The sequence below is a fragment of the Perna viridis genome, chromosome 6, assembly GCF_037379345.1.
Source record: "Perna viridis isolate PV_CMFRI_1.1 ecotype Kerala chromosome 6, ASM3737934v1, whole genome shotgun sequence".
In the NCBI taxonomy this organism is placed as follows: Eukaryota; Metazoa; Mollusca; class Bivalvia; order Mytilida; family Mytilidae; genus Perna; species Perna viridis.
Window position 1 is genome coordinate 4613485 of NC_142450.1, and position 17629 is coordinate 4631113.

The 17629-nt window shown below is 32.0% G+C and overlaps 1 protein-coding gene across 1 annotated transcript in view; it reads left to right on the top strand.

The window, feature by feature from the left end:
• The first annotated feature begins 960 nt into the window (after positions 1-960).
• Positions 961-17629, top strand: part of LOC148613295 (tubby-related protein 4-like) — a 74341-nt gene continuing 57672 nt past the window's right edge. Inside the window, exon 1 of the mRNA XM_088586614.1 lies at positions 961-1104. The gene's annotated coding sequence lies outside the window, so the exon portion shown is untranslated. The remainder of the gene's footprint in view (positions 1105-17629) is intronic.

The following is a 17629-nucleotide window of genomic DNA, read 5'->3' on the forward strand; positions in this document are numbered from 1 at the left end:
GGTATTTTTTGGTTTGTTTGGTTTTTTTTTTTTACTTGAATGTTATTTTGAATAAAACGATTTAAAAATAATATATAAATAAATGAATCAAAAATAGAAGCACATGATATTTATTTTCTATTTTATTTGATTCACTGTCATTTGAGTAACAAATAACCCAATAAGAAGTCTAGGGAACACTAAATCATTTACAAATATAACAATACATATATTAAAGTAATAATATTACATCAAACAACTAAATGAAAAAGAAAACAACAAAACAAATAATAAAAAAAAACAATTATACCTGAACAATATTTAACCCCCCCCCAAAAAAAAAAAAATAAATAAATAAAAAAAATAAATAAATAAAATAATAAATAAATAAATAAATAAATAAATAAATAAATAAATAAATAAATAAATAAAATAAAATAAAATAAAATAAAAAAACCAACCAAACAAACAAACAAACAAAAAAGATTGTGTTCGAATTCATTTCCGTAAATCAGTTAAATGTCTGTTAACCGAACCGGGTTTTGTATTTCGTTTATGTTTGAATGTATTTCCGTAAATCAGTTAGATTAAAATGTCTGTTCGCCAAACTGGGTTTGTAAGAACATAAAATTCTACAACATTGACGGAACAAATTAGATCAATTCGTCCCAGTTGCAGTGTATCAAATGAAAATGATCATTAATTCTCACGCTTAAGTCAATTACGCAGACAGGACACAACTTTAAACTATTTCCATAAGATATTCCGATTATGATAGAAATATATACAATTTCCATTATTGGGTTTTTACGCGGTTTCATTTCTTTCTTAAACAATCAATAATTAACCTGAAATGATCGAAATGATGATGAATACAAAATACTATTTTCGAAATTACGTCTTTGTGGAATGTCGATCTCAGAGCCACGCTTCTTTCGGAATAAAATGAGTCATTCTAACTATTGATTTTATTAGAACTCGTTTCTGATCGTATTGGATGTTTTCCATTTGAAACATCCTTGCATAGCCTGTGGCATGAATGAAACTTGAATATTTATAGAATAGGAATAATAAATACAGTGCTTCAAATTGTTTTAATTTGCCGGGTCATGGTCTTTCTAGTGCGTGAGTATTTTAACAATAATTTCTGTTTTTGTTGTTGTGTTAAACCGTCTTTGTTTTTACTCGGCGTTAGGTGTCGTGTATATTTCATTTGATCGACATATAATTGGTGCTTCCTTGCAATTTGAAAATACAGACAGATATAAATACAGTATTGATTTACAATATCTAAAATGTAAACAAATCTAAGTAATTGCTGCGACGGTTGTTCGGTATCTCGCCATTAGATTATATTTCCCTCTTTTAATTTTTTATAGTCGCAAATAAAGGCTGTGTTTATAAACATCACAATATTATAGCGTTCAGTCGTATTTGTTCAATAGAAAACGCCTGCGTACCAAAGTTTATGCATTATTAATTGAAAACAATTGGGAGTTGTAAATACCAATCGAATCAACATGCTTGTAAAAAGGGAAAATTGTTGGGAGATTTATTTATACACGTATGCATATTTGATCGTGATTATTTTATGTGTGTCGAAACGCGAAACGGGACGAGGAAAGCCTACAAATGTGGCGCAAACCCCGGAGCACGAGGTTAAAGTAACATTATACGCTATACATGTACAAATGTACCAGTGCCTCCTATTGGCAACATTTGTTTTTTTTATCGTCAACGTTTACTCACATGTATTTTAGTTGAATATACATTATCATTATGTATATATTTCACATGTAACACAGATGCCTACATTTATTTTTAAATTTAAAGTACAAACATTTACTTTCCAAAAAATCTTAACTGGTTCTTATGTTTTTTTTAATAAGGCAAAAATGATAACATAGTTCCAGGAACAAATCCGTGAAAAGAAGAAATCCGCATTCAAATGGCACAGAGAATTAGTATTAGATCGCTGCATTTAGAACAAATTTGTCCACATAATATCGATCCTTTAATTCCATTTTGTGAAGTCTTAGGCAACGAAGATTTTGACGTCTGTCAAATAAGGAATTATTCAGCTAAAGGCAAATTTTATTTTCTCAAATCCCATTAGAGACACAAGACTCTCATTCTTTTATCACAGATATTCACTAGTCTTATCAAACTTAATATAAAATGCTTGGTAGTTAATTGTTAATTCACATGCGTCTTACATAACATGCACATTTACATTCATACACTCAGCAATGCTTTGCAGAGGTGTAGCTCCAAAATTTTGTTTGGTAAGGCACAAAATTATATTTGAACTTATCTTGATAAGTTACGGATTGAAACACCCTGTTTTTTTTTTAAATTTGACAAAAACTATTGGTACGATCCAAGCCGTACCTGTCGCTGCGTCCCTGCTTTACTTAAATATCAGTTACATGTACACAGTGTGATTCGTCATATGGAGTACATGTGACACTAACTTTTCTTTATTCGTTATTCTGATAATAGAACTGTATAAATGACAAAAGGAAAATACAGTTACGAAACCGAACCCCCCGTCCCCTCCCCATAAACCGGAAGTTGTCTAAACCAGACATCATGCAAGAATCAAATATCGACCAAAATGAACAAATCAAGGTGGTTCGATTAATAAACATGTTTACGTTTATCCATTTCCTCACAACTCATTGATTCCGAGAACAAATCAGGTACATGTATATGTCCTTAATTTATTTTCAACAATTAAAAACCCTAATTACATGTAAAGCACAATGTCGTGAATACAGACTAATTACATGTAACCACTTCTTTACGATACATTCAAGAATTTATTCTTACAATATGATGAACTACTCAAATATACATGTAGTAAATTACAGAAAGTAACTATATCGTGTTTTTTTTAGAAAGCACTAAACCATATTACCGCGGCCTGACGTTGCCATATATTCATCAAAACCACTGACATTACTCGGAACTCTAATATGACACCATTAATTACATCGCTGTTAAATGTCGAACTTTCATTACTTTCCAATACATTTGTTCTTTGTGAAATGTAAATAGAAACATTCGGTTAAAGAGAAATCAAGTGTTTCCACGATGGCCGCAAATTCCAAAGATAAAAACAAAAGAAGAGGAAAAATAAAGACAATAAGGCAGAAACCTTCAACTTAAAGACAAAGAAAAGACAAAACACCAAGTAAACTAATCAAAACGTTACATGTAGACACAGGCACGAAATCTGAAAATTCTATGAAAAAGATAATTTGCCTGATTTGTAAAAGGACTAATATATAATGATCAAGACCAATGACTACATGGTACCTTGAGGCGACGAAGAGGCGTATCGATATTGTTGAGAATAGTTCTCGGAGACAATATCACTTAAGTCTAACCATTCATTCGACTACTTCGTCTATAGACAATGTCTATGGGGAAATTAGCCAGTTTGTGTATTGACTAATGTCTATAACTGACGATTCTGCATGATTTGTCAAAAATTGCCAAAATCATTCGGTTATTTTGTCAACTTTTAACACACTTTTTTTTGCATTAAAAATACGTATTTTGACCTCATTGTCTACTACTTACAAAGATAGTCTTGCATTTCGCATTCTTGTGCACAGTGTCAGAAATGTATTGACAGATTTCATATTTCAGACCCTTCTATAAGTTTACGTTATCTTCCCTGTATCAATTTGATCCGATGGAGCAGTGTAGCGAATAGAGTCGTCACATTCTGAGACGTTTGTATAATATTGATTTGTTGTGACATTCATCATTAATTTGATCCTCTATCCTACATAATAACACCTAGATGAACTGTCCCGTACTACCATACACCGTGTAGTAAGTTACAGACCTAGATTAATCCTACGAGGAGGAATCACCCGGCCCGCGAAAGCTATATTTTATAGCCTAGCTGGCCGAGTGGTCTAGGGCGCTGGACTTAGTGCAGGCGGTGTTGCCATAGATGTCACAGCGGTACGAGTTCGAGTCCCGCGGAGGGAACGACAAAAATTTGCTTCGCAAATTTGACAGTTCTAACATCGTTGGGAATTTTTCAGACCCTTCTATAAGTTTACGTTAACTTTCCTGTATCAATTTAATCCGATGGAGCAGTTTAGTGAATAGAGTCGTCACATTCTGAGACGTGTGTATATATACATATATATATATATATATATATATATTTGATGACTTTATCTTCCTTCCAAATTTTGAAGTATCTTACCGTTTGAAACTTCAAACATTTATACTATTGTATAGAAAAATATCAGATATATATTCGTCATATGCATTTTATAGACAGCTTCTGTCGAATCCTAATCATATGAAAATGTGATCGTTGTCGTAAACTTCTGCATGATATTAATAATTATTAGGAATTACATGTATGAACTGCTCTTAAAACAGCAATATTTCACATCACAAAATATGCATACGACTTCTAACCCAAGTGCCCCTCCGATAGACAAAAACCTCTGCTCCGATCCCGGAGTCGTACCCAACTGTACTAATTATTCAGTACATAACATAGAAACATAGCACTATAACACTGTCTTCATTCCATTGTGTGTCTATAGACAGCACATGTAGGACAATATCCTATGAAATGTTATAATTGATTGTCGGTGGATGTTACCTTATGAACAGGTCAGGACCCGATAAATGTCAATCCGATCTATTGTATTTGTCAAATGGTCTTGTACAGCATGATCAATCAGGGGGGTGATTGTATTGAGTATGGGTTATTCAATTATACGGAAGTACTTGATTAAAGTTATCTTTATTTCTTGAAGTACGACAATGAATCACTACCAAAATTTCGCTTTTGTAGACTTAATGATCTTTCCTATGTTTCAAAACATTGCACATGTATTTTAAGTTTGATTTAGAAGAAAAACGTGACGTACATGTAGCACATAAGAAGGTAATATTCTATAACAGCACTATCAGTCTTTACAATGACATGTGGAATAAAATTAAGGGGTAACGATTTTTTGTGTAAGTCTTAACAAATCTGGTCTAAAAAGGTGCGATTGTGCTAGTCCTCATCGATTGGAATGTTACTTTTAGTCCTCAATTTATCACAGCGAATGCACTTAGTCCTCAATCTATCACAGGGAATGCACTTAATCCTTATTGTCATTATGTACTGGGTTTTCTTACTTAGGTGTTAGGAAACTCTGTCTTATGAACTGATGAAGCGTAGCAGTGAGTAATTTTCTCTTACATGTACGAGTAAAACATTCTCAGTAGGGACGAGTGTATATAATCCTTTTTTTCGTTACACACTGGATTCATAGAAAGTCTACCTTGCACTAAAAGTAATGTAGAAAGAGCGGTCAAATAAAAAACACTGTCATTGTGAGGTTATGGACATAATAAATATGATTTTAACCAATGAATCTGTATGGATTATACATGTACAACGAGTGATTATTTTGTCGTATACTAAAAATCGCTTATTCACGGTAAAAATCTTTTCTAATATAACGTGCTTCAAAGCTCTATAGAGGTAAAAAAAAAGCGATAAACATATGACCAACATTTCGTACAACACATAGTCTACGTCTATTCAAAATTATGAAGAAATTTGTCCTATTAGAATCAAAATAAATCACCAAAAAAATATATGATTGTTGAAGTTTTCGTGTTTTATTTCTTAATTCATTATACCTGCACAAGATGAATTTCATTATTCTATCAAAATTGTGCCTTTGATATACATGATAATAGTATCCAATACATATTTTACATTTATTATTCAAAAAATGTACTTAATGCTGTGATATGATATAATTATGTCTATTATAAATTTTCCAAGAGGATTTCGTAAGTCGATATTAACTCATTTACATACGGTCGAAATCGTCTGAAAATAAACGTCGATACCGTCAGCCATGCGCGAGGAAAACAAGTGGCTCATTTTGTTGCGGGTCATACCACTGTTTCCTGATTACTATATAATGAATTTACATGTGAAAGTTTAGGAATAAAGATTACTTCGCAAGCAAGAAAAGTAACTCGATTCCCGCATTACGAACTGACCTTGTTGGTGATGATATGCTATGTTGGATGTCTCGACAAATGTGCGAGACACTCTAAACTCCAAAAACTCTGAATAGTTTCGCTTTTTATCCTCAGACCTAAATGACGCACTTCTATGGAAACGTATGTTACCTGATCCTATTGTTTCCCGATTGGCCAAAAACTGATAACTAAGCTGCGTCCGAAAAAAAAACTGTACTGAAAATTTGAAATTCCGTGCCATGTGTTATTTTCTTGAAAGAAATGTAGAAACATAAGTAAAATAGAATATACTTTTTTTATAGATAGCACTTGTTCTAACTCTTACATGTATGAGCTTATGTTTTCTTGCTTTAGAATATCGACGTTAATTAAAGTTTTGTATAGTATTGTATGTATTTAAGGTCCGCCCCTAATCTACTCCATCAATTTCTATCACGGTAAATAACCAGAAATTCTCTATCAAACGTGAGTCATGTGATTACTCAATATGTTTTTGTACTGCTGTGTATATTAAATTTCCATTAGCCCGCTGAAGCAGAACGACAGTCTTTACAGTAGCATCGTAAACATACAGGGCATCTATCATCAGCGAACCGAGACGGATGACAATCCATAAACGTGACAGCACGGAACCGTTCATTAATTAAATGAATTTAAACCTTTGCCATAAATCAATACAAAATCAAACAACTATATTCTTGCTGATAGCTTGTAACAAAGAGGAAAGAAAATGATGGTAAATAACACAATCGAAAATGGTAAATCCAATAACATTCAATTGATTACAATTCATAATCATTGAAGCATAAGGTTTATCAATACAGTATAGTATCTAGAACATAAACTTTAAAACCATTGACTCGTATGAACCCAATTTTCGTATATACCTGAACGTCCTGGAATTAATGTAGGAAGAGCGGTACCTATTCCCCAAATGCGACAGCTTAGTGTATTGCCCGTTTCAGACATGGAAGAGCAATCAACGGAACCAATATTATATCGGATATTAAGATAAGTACTATCTTTAAAGGTAAAGATAGCCGACGCAGTAAAATTGCTCATTTTACTTATAATTTTCTACATTACATTCAAGAAATAACACATTGCACGCCGTTTTAATTTTCGATACAGTTTTTCCGAACGCCACTAAATTATGTTTGGCCAATCGGGAAACAGAATTGCGAACATGTGACTTGCGTTTCCATGTAAGATCGTCTTTAAGGTCAAAAGGTAAAAAGCGAAAATATACTGACTGCGTCGGAAAAATACCGGACGGGTAAAACAGACACGCAAAACAAAGAACATTAAAGAACAAAAATAACACTTATAAATATCATATGAATAACCCCGTTTCAAACAATAACATTTCAAACTGACTTTTATCCTGTTATACCTTTATTTATTGAACATTAAATGTAATTGATGTTATGGCAAAATCTTTTCACATTTGATGATATGTTTTAAGAAGATGGTTGTTAGTAGCCATGTCCACTTAACATCTTTGAAAATTCGCTAATATACTTATTTTTCATAGTTTCCAAAACATAATGTGATTTTCTTTCTAAAAGGTAAAACTATGATAGGATTTTCAATTTGAATCAGTAAACGTTTATTTTTTTGTTTTTTGTTTTTGTTTTTGTTTTTTTGTTTACTAGCAGAAAGTATTTGCCTAGATAATGAACACAGAATGTCAACCTAAATTAAAAAGAAAGTGAGTCGTTCTTTCTACGTCGATTGGACTTTTTTTCGTGTTATGCTTATGGTTGATAATTTGTCATTTTTTTTTCATTTTTACATACTATTTTTAAAATTGTTTCACTTCAGAATTACTGAGTTTTAACCGAAAGTTATAAACCACTATAATGATTCATACCTTGATGGAAATCTCAGAAATTCCAATTAACTTTGATTTAACACGTGCTATGTCGTTTTATTTTATCCCGAGCGATAGTAAATTTGAGGTTCCGTAATTTAGTTCAATTCTATAGGACTAATTCCTTCATATTTTTTAAAAGACGCAGAGTACGTGTTGCACGATATGACGACTATTTTGGAGCTACGTCGTTAACGTTGGATATAACTTAACCTCGACGTCGGAACAAAAATACTGTCATACGTCTATGACATTAGTCCAACTTTTGTCACGGTTGTACCACTGCTGTAGGCTAGATAATTTTGAAGCATGTAATATCAAAATATCTGTTTGATAGACCTTTTTGACCAACATTAAACTACGTCATTAAGAGCAATTTAAAAATATATTGGAACGATTCAGTACCCAGAAACCTATTCTTATCTTGATTTAATCACCAGACTATAGTAACTATCTATAAAACTGACAATTTTACTAAGAGGTTTTAGCACCATGGGGACTATAAAAAAGAAATAAAAGAAGTTGGTAGACAATTCCTCACATCCATTGACTTATTTTTGACCCTTTCATGTAATTAAAACAAAAACAGATAGATCAGGAATTAATGCATTTGAGATGATTTTATAGTCGGTAATATAAAACTGTTATGTGTAAGGTCTGTTGTCGTAACCAACAGTGATGGTAGTCTGTCATCGATACAATATATCCGCAAACTTAAGTGAGAGAACTGTATTGCTAAAAGTATCAAGAGAACCAAGATTCGAACGATAAACACAAAATACTTCAACAAAAACGACTAGACAATGAAAATAGACTCATACATAACCAAAAATACTTAACACGTACAAAAGATGCACCGGTAGGATACAGCAAGGGCCCTCTGCGAAATTATTTCCTAATCGCAGCATTTATATTAAATGTCAAAAAGTAATCAAGGGAACCAAGGTTATAGCGGTAATCAAAGGAATGTAATCCAGGGACAAAGACCCGATATGGAAAACAGACATACACAGCAAAGAACATAAAGTAACTAAAATCATACATACAAAGTAACGGAAGAAAATGAGTAATTCGGACAGGTGCACCGGTAGTGTAAGCATCACGAATCAAGTGATTAAGATATCCCCATCAGCATCAAATCTTACTATTTGTAGATCAACTAGATATTTTGGTTTACCCTGCAATTAAATTACACCCCCTCTTGTGCAACATGTTTTGACTATGACATATAAATAAACATGCAAATAGGACAAGATAAAGTTACATATATTGTATAGACATGATAGCTTGTGATGTGAATCATTTATATAAATTATGTATAGTTAGTCTATAGTTTCATTTAGCTGTTTTTATTGTTATTTTTTACTTTGTTGGAAATGTACTTTTAGTGGGGTTGCTTATTTTCTTTTGTTACTTTGTATGTATTACAATCACTGGATTACAATCGTTTGATTTTCGCTAGAATCTTGGTTCCCTTGATTACTCTTTGACTTCCTTCTGACTTATGTCTCGCTCATAGTTAATTTGGTTTGAACAACAATGTTAATGCTCGTATTTTTCATAGCATTTTTTATGTGATGTACTTGTATAACAATGATTTCATTATCAATAGCTGTGATAGTTCTTTTAAGTACTTCTCGGTCTAAAATCGGGCAAAATGTGCATAAGGTGTAGCACAAATTTGCAGATAATTTATGGCATTGTCCAAGTATTTATACCTCACAAGAAATAATCATATATTGATAGGTCTAATTTTGTTGAAATGCACTAAGAAAAATGGCGGGACAATTTTCCTACACTTTTTCCCTATATAAGCAATCAAAAAAACTTCGACATGACAGATGCTTCAGGGAAAAAATAAATAGCCTTTCTGGTTGTTTCCTAGATATATTGAATATATTTGAATAAAAAATGGCAAATTGAGAAAAAAATGTGCCACACATTGTCTGATTCTTACATAGAATCGTACTTATGTAACAAAGCAATTTGTAAATCGGAATATTACAATATGATTTCCCTGAAAGTAGCATTGTATTCCTGAGATTAAATGAAAAATTATTATTTCCTTAACAATATCAAAGTACAAAGATTAAGTATCAGTCTCTGTATGAAGCAGGCGGTTGGTAAAACCCATGGTATGAAAAAAAACCATCATTTTGATAGAGTAATTTGACTATTTGCACCATCAAAACCAAATAATATACAATATTTTCCGTATCATGGTGGTGCATTGAGTAATGATTTAATAATAAAGCCAGTGATGGAGATATCAAATAATTGTCTTTTCTGATAGAGAAAACATCCGTGAGTGATATTACATGTCAGATCTGTGGGGTGTTGACATGCATGATTCTGATCATTCCCAATTTGCTTGATTCTTACAAATAGTTACACTTCAGCTTTAGTGTACCAATTGACTGGTTATATTTGTGGATTGTGTATATGATGTGTATATTAATTTGTTGCGGCTCATAGTTAACTCGTGGTAAAAATCGAGATAGTTAAATAAATGATAGATTAAAATTATAGTTCATGATTTAAGCTATTTCGATTTCTTGGTAACCGCAGAAAAAACTCGAAAGTTAGATCGCTGCAAAAAAAAAAAAAAAAAAAAAAATCCGATAATACGGTTTCACGTAATTTCAATGGAAAGATTAATAAGGATAATCATCGAGAACTTGAGAGAAAAGAAGATCATGATTCATGATATCAATACAGGGATTAAAACGATACATCTCAATCTGTGCGTAATAAAAGGTTAAATATATTCTTAAATGAATGAGATTTGTATTGAAGTCTGTAGGAAGAATTAGTAAATGAATCTATACACGAAAAAAAAATCACATTGATCAATGGACTGAATAAACCAGCATCAAAGTTAACTACATTAATATTCCATCAGCTTTTAAAGAATGTAAAGTTTGTTTGTATTTCAATATGCATATTGTACAAAAAGAAATCTAGAAGCGCCTTGAATGAAACAAATTGACAATTTTAAGTTTATAATTCTATGGGAACATTTGTAAACTTGTAGGTCGCGATGTCAATTTCCTCAAACTAAATGGAATTATTTGATGTTTGAATTGCTCATTTGTACGATAAATAAAATTCATTTTGGTCATCCAGTGAATATCAAATGTCATTTCAACTGTCTGGGAAAATATCATGCAGACACCATTTGGACAATATGTGCGAAATTATCAATAAATATAATACATTTTATGCCAAAATTGCTTTGTCTAGGCTATTTATCCGCTTGCGAGTTTCGTTTTTTAATCATCTAAGTCAATGTTTTATTTCATAATACTTTTGCATTTAAGTTATTTTCATAAATAAGAGTTGTAATGTTGGAATTTGGTAACTTCACTTCATCTCAACAATTATACTTTATTTCTGTATTTTGATGAACTTGGTTGGTTGACTGATTAAGTGTCAGTCTCTGTAAGAATCAGGCAGTTGGTGAAATATGGTATAAAAAACCACCATTCTGAAAATGTATTTTGACTATTTGCACCAACAAAATAAAGGATAAATTACAAAATTTTCCATATCACTTTGGAAAACTGAGACTTAATTTCATTGAAATGCACCTAAATGAACATTTCAAGGGCAAATAACTCTGTCAAAAATCTCATTTTTCTAACATTCGTTTGAAAAAAAATTCTTAACAAATCCAGTGATGTAGAGATCAAATAGTGGTCATTTCATATAGAAAAAGTATTCTTAAATGTAGTCGTAATGGAAGATCGGTGAAGTTTTGACATACATGTTTCTGATTTTTCCCAGTTTGCCTGATCCTTAAAAATGTGTTTTATAATTTCATATTTAATGATTAAATGGTTGGAAGACAAGGAAGTTGAGACACTTGACCTATATAACTATTTGAGTTTATTGCATCTACAATTTTAGTTCGATTACTGCGTTGAGCCAAAGCGACTTGCACGTGTTGCATTTAATTATGTAATATTGTTAAGGTTACACGCCACTTATAGAGATCTTACAACGTAAAGAAGATGTATTTATATCAAATTTTAGGGAAATATCTTTCCAGCAGAGAATTTTATTGCCTTTGCATGCTCTAGTAGAACATTTTATGTTGTTGTTACGCTCATAGCAGCAATTCTGATAAATTGAAGTTTGAGACTGTTTTGTTTTATTGCGTTTAGTTCTGTATGAAGCCTGTTTTGTTCAAAAGAATCCCAATTCTGTGTTTACCGCATAAATTTCTAAAAACCGACAGTTAATTTTATTTTATATGTTTTCATATTGACAGGGTAAGGTTTATACATAGTTTTCGTTGTGGATGTAAGGTAGAGGTTCCATACCATATTCAACTTTGTAAAAACAAGACTGAAACCTTTTGTACATTTAGTTGTTTCCCATCTAAAACAAATAGCAATTGTAGTCTGGAACAATTTTATTTTAAAGTGCTGGTTTTAAGGATCATGTTACCATTGTTTACATTTTACTTAATATTGTATGTAGGTTAACAATTGTCATTTCCTCTCATTCAATGATAAACTTATGAGGAGTCATGGACAAAACAAATCTTATAAAGCAATGTATCACAGCTTTGATTGTAATCAAGTGGAAATGTCAACATAGATCCACCTCAACTGTAAATACTCGATATTGGAAAATCCACAGAGATCTTAATAAAACTTGAAAATGTATATTCAATTCAAATCTACAAAAGAGGTATAAGCATATTTTGATATATGATTTTTGAAATGTGTATGCAGACCTTTGTAAATAGTTATTAAACAAACCTACTGATACGATGCTTTATCTGATCAAATGAACAAAGATTGATTTACTTTTCTACCTGTATCTATTTCATGGCACTGCTTTATCTGCATTTCCTTGAATAATACATTAGATTTTTATTGCGTGATAAATAAAAAAATGCACATACCGCGATTTATTTCATCTTACATGTACCTATTCATGGGAAAAAATGAACATAAGCTAGGACTTTATTTTATAATAACTTAAGTGACAAAAGCAAATGAGCAACTTGGACCACTAAAAACTGGGAGCATGGACCAGGTGCACCGGTAGTGTAAGCGTCCTCTACTTTTCTAGAAACACCCGCTGAGTTTGGATGAACCATTGTTTTCATTAAGCATGCTTCAAAACACAATTGTCATCTTCTCTCTCAATGAAGTAATTGTCGGGGGTCATGGAGGAAAACAAATAAAAGGCAATGTATCACAACTTTGATTTTAATCAACAAGATTCAAGCTCAACTGTAAATACTCGAAACTCCACAGAGATCGGAATAAATGTAGAATTTTATGCAATTAAAATGGTAGGCTTGTTCAAATATGTTTACATAATAAATCGCGGTGTAATGTTTTTATTTAGATGAGGGTCTACAATGTTTTATGAACAAACCTATTAACACTTTACATGATTATATGAATTGATGACAGAAAACAGAAAAATCATCGTCATTTGATTACATGTGTTATGGTAACATTATCGAGTAAAATAAATTATATTTACTTGCAATCTTCTGCGCAGAAAGTATATTTATTATTCCAAAAAATCTCCAACACTCTGGATTTAACTCCACCCCACCTTATACAAATTAGTATAGCACAGTACTTGTTTGGGGATAGCTGCCCATTCTATGGTAAATAGGGGAATGGGAGGATGTTGAATGGGATGGTGTATGGGGGATTTTTAATGTGTAGGGTGGGGAAATTATTTTTAAATAATTTATTGATATAAAAATATGTATTAGATTTAGTTAAAATCTTAAATGTTGAAGAACTTGAAAATATAAACTTTAATCTGATAATGAAAATATTCGATAAAATATACGCAATGGGATTCTATGGAGGATGAGGATTCTTTAATGGGGAACGGGGATATCCGACGCTCTGTTCAACACATTTAGTAACGTATTTTTGGTTTGCTTAGTATTGAAATTGATATTGTCTGCCTTAACCGGTAGTCTACAACTAATCTGCATATCCTGCGATGGATGTGGCCTTGTTTATGCAAATAAATATCTGACGTAATAAGACACACGAGACAGTTGATTACAGGCCCAACAATGATGTGTTTGTGTTCATCCGGAACAAAGCAAACTTGCTGTGAATATGATCGTGGATTTGCAGTTTGATTACAAGTACATATATGTACATGTAAGTAACATTCTTCCTAAAAATCATGCATATAGAGGCAAACAGTCATTTATGCATACCTTTAACACAAAATGTTTTTCACAGAAACCCTTAAAATGCCCAAAGACTTGTTTAAAGAACATATTCAATAGCAAGCCTAAGTTTTTATCAACTATATAAAGAATAAGAGTAATCAAGGGAACCAGGATTCGAGAAGAAATCATAAGAAATTTATCCAAGGAACGATAAAGGCCAGACATGGAAAACAGGCACACACAATAATTAACACGGAAAATCAAAGTAGCACTTACAGAGAAAACAAAGAAGATGACCTCGGACTTAACAACCGGGAGCAAGGGTTATGTGCACCGGTAGGGTAAACGATTCCTCCAATCTTGCAAAATGTTTCAATATAGCAGTGAAAAATATCCAATAACGTACATCATGAGATTTGTTTATATAGTTTATTGAACATACCTAGGCTGGAGTCATGAAAGATTTAAATCTTCAAATAAATGGCAAATTACCCATTTTATTATTTGTATACAGGATCATAACTTTTACAAATATTAAAAAAAACTTTTTTGCGAGTTGTTCATTTGCTTTTGTTACTTTATATGTACGATTTTAGTTACTTTATGTTCTTTGTTGTGTATGTCTGTTTTCTCTGTCTGGTCTTTGTCCCTGGATTACATTCTTTTGATTACCGCTATAACCTTGGTTCCCTTGATTACTTTTTAATTGGTTTGATTGATGGACTTCGTTGTATTCATATATGCGAAAATGAACAGCTACCTGTACTTTCATTCTACAAGTTTGACTTCCAAGATGTGTATGAAAAAACTAAATATTGCCCGATGTCTGCAAGATGTTCTTTAAAAATTTAACCAAGATAACAAATCTATAAGTTACGGATCTTTGTTTTTTTAATTCTATTTCTCCTTATATGAACGATTGATTATGGTGGTAAGTTTATCGAAATATTAAAAACTATATCAAGATTTGCATGAACCTGTATAATAATTCCCTTGTATCTACATAAAGAGATAATTCACATTCTGAGTTCTGCACGTTGAAATCTACATGCAACACATACCTAACTTCACAATATATCATAATGACATTTTATAGAAAGGGTAAGCAACATATGTAGATGCATGAAAGAAGATGATTATTGAAGTATCATGTAAAAGTGTTTAACATAATGCATACTCTCTTGAGTAGGAGAATGTAAAATCTGAATGGACTTAATTATTGTAGTACTAGTTTTTAACCTTCCTTAAATGGGTCAACTTTTTAACATTGGTTGATGTTAATTTTACACTTAACAGTTTGCTTCCATCATCATATGACGTCGTAAGCGTACCCTGAAATGAATGACTTCCATTACATCACCGAGCTGCAAAAATAACCAACCAAACAAACAAATAAAAGCAATCTGGTCGAAAAGGTGTCATGAACATATTGTTGCCAAACTGTAAGACAAGTTATACAAATATAATCATTTGACCGCCTTTAGTTGTAGTGATTATTACAGATAGAACAAGTTTATAATAGATAGAACATGTTTATAATAGATATTCAATATTTATCATAGACTATACATTCCCATAGTGAAGATAACAACCTTGAATACCAATGCCTCTCACGGTCGATGTTCGTGTTTAGTATAACCAACTAATTTTGGTGGAGGAGCCTAGACTTTGGGATATTTGACTGCAGAACTCGGTCAGAATATGTCCTACTAGCGGCTGGGCTGCTGTTAACGCTCTGGCCTACTCCCAAACCTCACGTGGTCCGAGAGCGTTTCCCTACTCCAACTGGGAGTACGTCAAAGTGTAGAGTATATTCCATTCCCATGGTTCTCTCGTTTTGATTTATATTTGACCAATATCAAGAAAATAGCAAATAAATAAATATAGAAAACACGTTTCCTTTCATTTTCGAGTGGGCAATTTACTCTTTCCAAATCCAAAATAGATCAACCCCATTACAAGCCATTATACTACATGATTCATGTTTCTATATAGAATATTTTGTAATTTGTTTTATTGAAAGTCCCAGTACCATAAAAGTTTAGGATCAAATGGTAATATAATCAATGGAAAGATTGATAATTCCCCCAATTTATTTTCCTCTGATGTAAACAAATTTCTAAATACGAAATGGTATGATTGCATGAGATGTCTTGTACATGCATTTTTTAGAATCATTGTAACCTTGATCCATGTTGTTTGTTTAAAGATGATTGTTAAGAAAAAATATATTTTTAATAATTTATCATGCTTCCGCCCCAAGTTGGTATTTGACATTTCCATTTTGCCTGCATACCTTTTACTCATAATAGTTCTAAAGATGACAAAACTGTGATACTTAAGACTATCGTGATGTTTGTTCTTCAAACGTTTACCCTTTTTATTGTTATCAATTAGCTTTTTTTCTAATAGAAGTACCTTTTTCGTTTTTTTTCTGTAGATTAGGTCAATTTTCGTCTTTTCTGAATTGTTTCATTTCATTTATTTTAGGGACTTTTACAACCTGCTTTATTATACTGGTTATGCTTATCATTATGACCGTGTGGATACCTGTAAATGCTTAATTGTTCGTTGCTTGGCTTTTTTGTGAATGACAGTCTCAATAACAAACACACCACATCTCCTATAATTATAAAGACAATTATTCAAGTAATGGAGTCATAAATTTAGAACCAATGGAACCTTGACTTTGCTACTGTACATGGTGCTCATTTGTTTTGTTTTGTTGTTTTTTTTTTATTCTTCTGTTGTACATGTTTAAAGTTTGTACATAAATTACGTTTTCCTTTGTCTTAGTAAATTGAATATCATTTCTGGATGTTCACTGCTCAAGTTGAGCCATTTTTGTCAAAAGTTCCGACTCATTTATTTTTATCCAATTCATAAATATTTTTTGCCCATTGACCCTTACTTTTCTTTTCAAAGTCTCATCAAACAGGCCTTAAATTATTATATGAGAATTTTTCATAAAATACTTGTTATTTCTTCTTGGTTTTGGATTACACCTACTTAGACAAAAGGAAAAATCAAGAGAAATCCCATACCCTCTAAATTGTAAAATGCCGTTATCTCAAAAACGAGCTCACTGACCCTACATTTGTTTCTTCTCATATTACTCCAGCATGAAAAAAAATAGAATATTTCACAGCCCTTTTAAATATTTGTTATTCTTAAACAGAGCTGCAAACTTCCTTAATTGAGCTTAGATGTCAGAGATTGAACTGAAAAGGAAATATGAAATGAAATATCAATGTGCAATCGGTAGTATTTGTGATCCGATATTAAGGTCAGTCAGTTTTGATAGAAACTAATCATTTTTATGTGAACACATAATGAATAGGAAAAGAGACAACTCGGATTCCACTAAAACGTCTTAGAAAACAGTGGCTAAGTCAGTAACGTGATCAAACTGACATCGACTATTGTAGCGATATGTATGACAGACTGGCCTCGTGCTTATTTGTCGTAGTTTTCAACTTGTTCTTTGTTGTGAATGTTTGTTTTCCATGTCTGGTCTTTGTTCAAGGATTACATTCTTTTGATTATCGCTTTAACCTTGGTTCCCTTGATTATTC